Below are 6,425 nucleotides of genomic sequence, written 5' to 3'. Positions count from 1 at the left end.
TTTCTGTAAGTCAGTGTCTTGGATTTCTTCAGCAAACTGCAAACATACTCACTGCCATTTGAGTCAATTCTGACATATGATCATACATAGTATGATTATACTATATATAGGATCTCTGGTAGCATAGTGGCTAAGACACTTGCCTGCTAACCAGATGGCTGGTGGTTCAAACCCACCAGCCACTCCTCGGAAGGAAGGTTGGGCAATCCTACTTCCGTAGTGATACTGCCTCGGAAACCCAAGGAGGAGTTGCTATGAGTCGGGGCTGACTCGACGGCAAACAACAACAACAACAACATAGTATGATGAAGGAAAGTATCCAATAGTTGCTTTTATCACACACTTTCTAAGTCGAAGAAGAGTTTATGTTTTACACATGCCCACACACATATGTGATTGAATTCATATCACATCAAAATTAGAGCCTAACTGTTGACATTTATTGAATTTTGTATGTGTTTACTTTATATACACTTGGTTTGTCTATCTATCTATCTATCTATCTTAGAAATGTTTATATTAATTTTGGGACATTTGAAAATTCTAAAACAAAACCCCAAACTCCCTGCCATCGAGTCAGTTTTGACTCATAGCAACCCCTCCTTGGGTTTCTGAGGTGGTATTTCTACAGAAGTAGATTGCCCAGTCTTCTTTCCAAGGAGTGGCTGGTGGGTTTGAACCACCGGTCTTCTGGTTGGCAGTCAAATGCTTTAGGCACTATACCACCAGAGCTCCCTTGTTCTTATTATCAAAGAACAAAGTTAAAAGAAAGAAACCCAAATTTATCTATGAAATCATACTGCAGAAGCAAACCAAATATCTAATATGATGCATATTAGCCAGAACAAAAACAAAACTCCTTATCACAGATAACTCCTTATCTGTTAAAATAAAAATATTCAGAGTCAAATAGATCCCAAAGATAATCAATTTCCTGATCTACACAATTCTACCTAGCAGCTCCTTAATTCAAGGAAATATTTCAGGAAAGCATTATATCTAATGTGGTGATATCTGCCATCACAAAGAGAAATTTTACCAAATTATTATTATTGTTAATGTAGATATAGGATATGTCTCCTTATGTGAACCATCTCTTTAAACCGGTAGTAATTTAAAAGAAACAAGAAGATTGGATCCTTGGCATGCTTGGGGCCAGAGAATATTCTCTTTCAATGGTCTCATTTATAAAATGGGTTAAACAACATTGTGAGGTAATTTACTAACATAGATTAGATAATGCAAGTAAAGCACTCCAATAGTGTTCAGTATAGTAAGTGTTCAATAAAGGCGGCTTTTATCATCATGTTTTAAAGTATATTTTCTCATGTAATGAAATAATAACACCTATCCATCTATATTCTTTATAGATGTGCATTTGAACAGCTTATAAAGGAGGCAGTATTCTGATTTCCATTCTGTGGGTGATGAGGCTGAGGATTTATAAGCAGTTAACATAATGATGGAAGAGCTTGATGTTGAACTCTTGTCTATCACACTTTAAATTTACATATTTAATGTCTAGTCAATACTGCTAGGAATATGGAATTCAGATAATTCATTAGAAGATAGAAATTAGCTTGTCAAGATTTTCCTCCTTTGAATGAAGAAATTATTTGAGAATGTAGGGGTCAAAAAAATCATTCTTTGAATTAGTTCTGATCATTCCTAAGACAAAGGATACACTCTGAGCTTCTCATGTGAATGCCTTTATAAAAATAGATTTCATATGTGAAAAAGTGGGATGATCATCTCTGTCCCAAATTTCTCTGTCTGTTTTGTGCATGCTGTAAAAAAGGGGATGCAAAGTAAAAATTAACAGAAATTTTTGTGATATGGAAATATTTATTTTATTTGATAATTTGCTAGTTCGAACATGTATTAAATGTTTTTATGGTCCTGCAGAGTCATAGGAGTCCTGGTGATACAGAGTCATAAAATATTTAATGGATTTTGAACAAGTATAATTTTTCCATTTACTAATATTTTACTACTGACTTCATTACTCACTCGGGAAATGTTTCCATCAAGTTTCTGAGCAATGGAATGTTTCAATGTCAGGCTTCTCTTAAAATAGAATAAGCATGTGTATTTCAACTTCAAATAAATGAACATTTGTGCACGTTTTCCCTAGACTTTTACAAAAAAGGGCAAAGTATCAGTAAATATAGTCAGCTATGGTGTAGAAAGATGAGTTTTGGAAATACATAAAAGAATAAACAAAGTGCTAAATAAAGTCTGGTTATTAATGTATCTTTAATGATTATTGGAGGAAACATTACTTGCATACTGTGGTTACAGAATTTTACACCATTTCATTTGCTAAATTATTTTGTCAAGTTATTTGAAGTGCTCTATTTTTTCCATATGTTGTGTCTCACCAAAATTCCAAGCAAGACATTTTCTTATACACAGAGCCAAATTTTAAGCTGTGCTGGGTAATTTGTGTTTGAAGTGGTACACAGCAGAATTAACCACGATTTCATTTCTGGGAACTAACTCTTCTCTTGGGCAATAAACAGAAATTATTGCCCACTAAATAAATTAAGCCCACTTTGTTGTTGTTATATGCCGTCCATCTTCCTTCTGAGGAGTGGCTAGTGAGTGGGAAAGCCATTCCATCATTCTAGGAGCTCTGGTGGCATAGTGCCTAAGGCACTTGATTGCTAACCAGAAGGCTGGCAGTTCAAACCCATCAGCCGCTCCTCGGAAGGAAGATGGGGCAATCTACTTCCATAGTGATGCCTTGGAAACCCAAGGAGGGGTCGTTATGAGTTGGGTCCAACTGGATGGCATATAAGAACAACAACAACAAAATGGGCTTAATTTATTTTATTTTTCAACTATGAGGAAAAAAGGGCAATTATTTCTGTGTATTGCCCAAGAGAAGAGTTAGCCCACTTAGGGACCTAAAAAAGTACTCTACAAAATATTTCATGATACTCATTGGAACTATTTGAAATGGGAACCTGCAATTGTTTGTGGTATTTTGGCATTGTAGATAACCAATCTGACAATCAAGTACTACCATGTTCAAGTTGTTGCTTTCACGTATTCGCAAAATTTATTTGGAAACATGAACCTACGCTTAAGACTTACACTTTCTGGGGAATGTTAGAAGTCTATTTTCTTTGAATGTGGGGTATTCTTTTGCATTTTCAAGTGCAGAAGTGTAAGTCCTCAGCACCATGACCCATCTTTTAACATTTAGATGTGTTTATTTACATTTATGTATATAAAGAAGCATGGTACTGGATGATGAAATTGATTACTATGCTCAGCTGCTAACCAAAAGTTCACAGATTCCAATCTACCCAGAGGTGTTTCAGAGGAAAGGCCTGGGATCTATTCCTGAAAATCAGCCACTGAAAACCCCGTGGAGCACATGGGTCTCCCTGAATCAGAGTCGACTCAAAGGCAATTGTTTGTTCGCTTACATAGAGAGAGAGTTGTTGTTAGGTACTGTGGAGTTGATTTCTACACAGAGTATCTAAACCAAAACCAAACCCACTGCCATGAAGTTAATTATGACTCCTAGTGACTCCCATTGGGCTTCCAAAGTGGTAAATTTTTACTGAAGTAGATTGCTTCCATGGAGTGGCTGGTGGGTTTGGACCACAAACCTTTCTGGTTAGCAGTCAGATGCCTTAGGCACTGTGCTACCAGAGCTCCTTCACATAGTGTCTAACCAAATCAAAAAGCAAACTCACTGCCTTCAAGTTGGATCCAACTCATAGCAACCCCTTCTTGGGTTTCTGAGGTGGTGTCACTACAGAAATAGATTGCCCAACTTTCCTTCTGAGGAGTAGCTGGTGGGATTGAACTGCCAGCCTCTGGTTAGCAGTCAAGTGCCTTAGGCAGTACGCTACCAGAGCTCCCCACATAGTTTCTAACAGTGTGTAAATATGGTCCTATGAAAGGAGCTAAGGAACCCTGGTGGTGCAATGGTTAAGTACTCAATTGCTAACCAAAAGATGGGTAGTTTGAAGTCACCAGGGTCTCCAGTGGAGAAAGATGTGACAATTTGTTCCCATAAAGATTGCAGCCTAAGAAATGCTGCAAGGCAGCTCTACTCTGTCCTGTGGTCACTATGAGTCAGAAGTGACCTGATGGCACACAACAGCAGCAGCAACATGAGAATGAAGAAATAAGAGGAAAAAACAAATCCCACCACTCATTCCAATGCGACACTGTTTTTCCCTTTTGACTTGTCCTCATACTTCATGGTTGTTGGTGGTTAAAATTTCTCCATGGCATAGAAGGAAGAGTTTGATCAAACATCTGTACAATAGTTTGTAGATACTTAATAAAATTCAATTGTTAATGGAATTTAGTGTGTGTACTTTTAACTTATATTAAAAGTATAAATCTATCTAAATAGCAAGTTACTAACAGCATGATGATGATTTTTTTTTTTAATTGTGATTTGGGTGAAGGTTTACAGAGCAAATTTACTTTCCATACAGCGGTTCACATATACTTTGTCTCATGACATTGACCACAGTTTACCACAATGCAACAGCTCCCCTATGATTATGTTTTTAAACAAAGAAATTCCTTGAAATTCATGTGGAGCCTATAAGAGTACCTGGGTGATATTATTGACTTGTGCTGATCACTAATCTAGAGGTTGGTGGTTCAAATTTATCCAGCAGTATCATGGAAGAAAGGTCTGGCAATCTACCTTCATGAAGATTGCAGCCAGGAAAACTTTAGGGAGCAAGTCTACTCTGTAACCCAGGGAGTCACCATGAGTTGGCAGTGATGGCAGCAGGATTTCAAGCTGGATTTCAGGTGTGCTTGAATGTTGGTTTTGTGGTTTCGCCTAAGTGATAATAAGATGTCAAACGCATTTAAAAATTAGAACTTGCTTCTCTTCAGGAGGTTTGCCAAGAAGCATATTAATGAAATGTAGTACTGTGTGAATCAAAATGATTTGGCACATCTCACTGCACAGGACAGGAAGGTACATTTGTTTCAGTAGGATTTATTATTACAGAGTGATGTCAAGAGAGAAAACAAAAATGAATGTGTGAATATTTTCAGTTCTTCAATTTCATTGATTTGAATTTTATAATATCATATCAGTTTCTTCTTATTAGTAAAATATTGCTTAATAAAGTCAAGGTGGGAAAGTTACACATTTGAAGACAAAATCACAAAGTTATGTAGTCAAGTTCTATAATTTTCTAGAAACAATAATTTGTTGTTAAGCATGGAAATTTCTGTTTAAATTATCTCGTAATTATATTCTTTCCTTTTATTAACATTTTCTCCAATCATTCAAAACATAAATACCCCTGTAAATATAATTTCCTATTAGGATAATTATTTTAGTTTTAGTCAAACCTAGAATCCTGCTAAATACTTGTGAGGAAGATTTTATCTTGGCTCTGCAATAATTAAGAAGAAAAATTAAGCTAACAGTAAAGTCACAAACAGCTAAAGTTCACTAACCTCCAGACTATATCTCTCTTTGTTAGTGCTTAGTTGTTCAAGAACATTTTTTCTTTTATTTGAAAACAATGTAGATTTTTAGGCTTACAGTATGGCATGCGTTCTGCTTTGGTGACTCAGCACCCTATCCTAGAATTATTTGTAATACTTGCATGATTATCTCAATCAGATTCTGCCATTTATATTTCTAAGTTGCATATTCTTCTTCCATTTAATTAGAAATATTTGCCAATAATTTGGCTGCAAGAAAGCAGTTCTTCATTTCTTTTGTATTATTTCTGTTGAACAGTAAAAAACTCATACTGTGATTGTTAAAATTTTTAAAACTTACCTGATTAAAATATTTTCTGGTATCTTTCATTAATATTCATTCTATTATTTGAAGCCTTAAAGAATTAAATGTCATAAGTAAGGGATGATGGTAGGTTTTTTTAAACCCCTGAATTATGATTTGGCAACACACAGATTGTGAGAATGTGCAGAAGGGGCATTTAATAATTCCATGTGACATCTGTTGTTGTTAGGGGCCGCTGAGGCAATTCTGACTCATAGCGACCCTGCGGACAACAGAACGAACATTGCTCCGCCCTGCGCCCTCCTCACAATCTCTGCTGTGCTTGAGCCCATCGTGGCAGCACTGAGTCAGTCCATCTCATTGAGGGTCTTCCCCTTTTTCTCTGACCCCTCAATTTACCAAGCAATATCCTTCTCCAGGGACTGATCCCTTCTAACAATGTGACCAAAAGAGGTGAGATGAAGTCTGCGCATGCCTGCTTTTAAGGAGCTTTCTGGGTGCACTTCCTCCGGGACAGATTTATCATTCTTCTGGCAGTCCATGGTACTTTTAGTATTCTTCACCAACACCACAATTCAAAGGACTCCATTCTTCTTTGTTGTTGTTATGTGCTGTCGAGTCAGCCCCGACTCATAGCGACCCCTCCTTGGGTTTCCGAGGCAGTATCACTTTG

Source organism: Orycteropus afer, unplaced genomic scaffold (assembly GCF_000298275.1).
Source record: "Orycteropus afer afer isolate SDZICR_OR568_19922 unplaced genomic scaffold, OryAfe1.0 scaffold00226, whole genome shotgun sequence".
Lineage (NCBI taxonomy): Eukaryota > Metazoa > Chordata > Mammalia > Tubulidentata > Orycteropodidae > Orycteropus > Orycteropus afer.
This window is presented reverse-complemented; position numbering follows the sequence as displayed.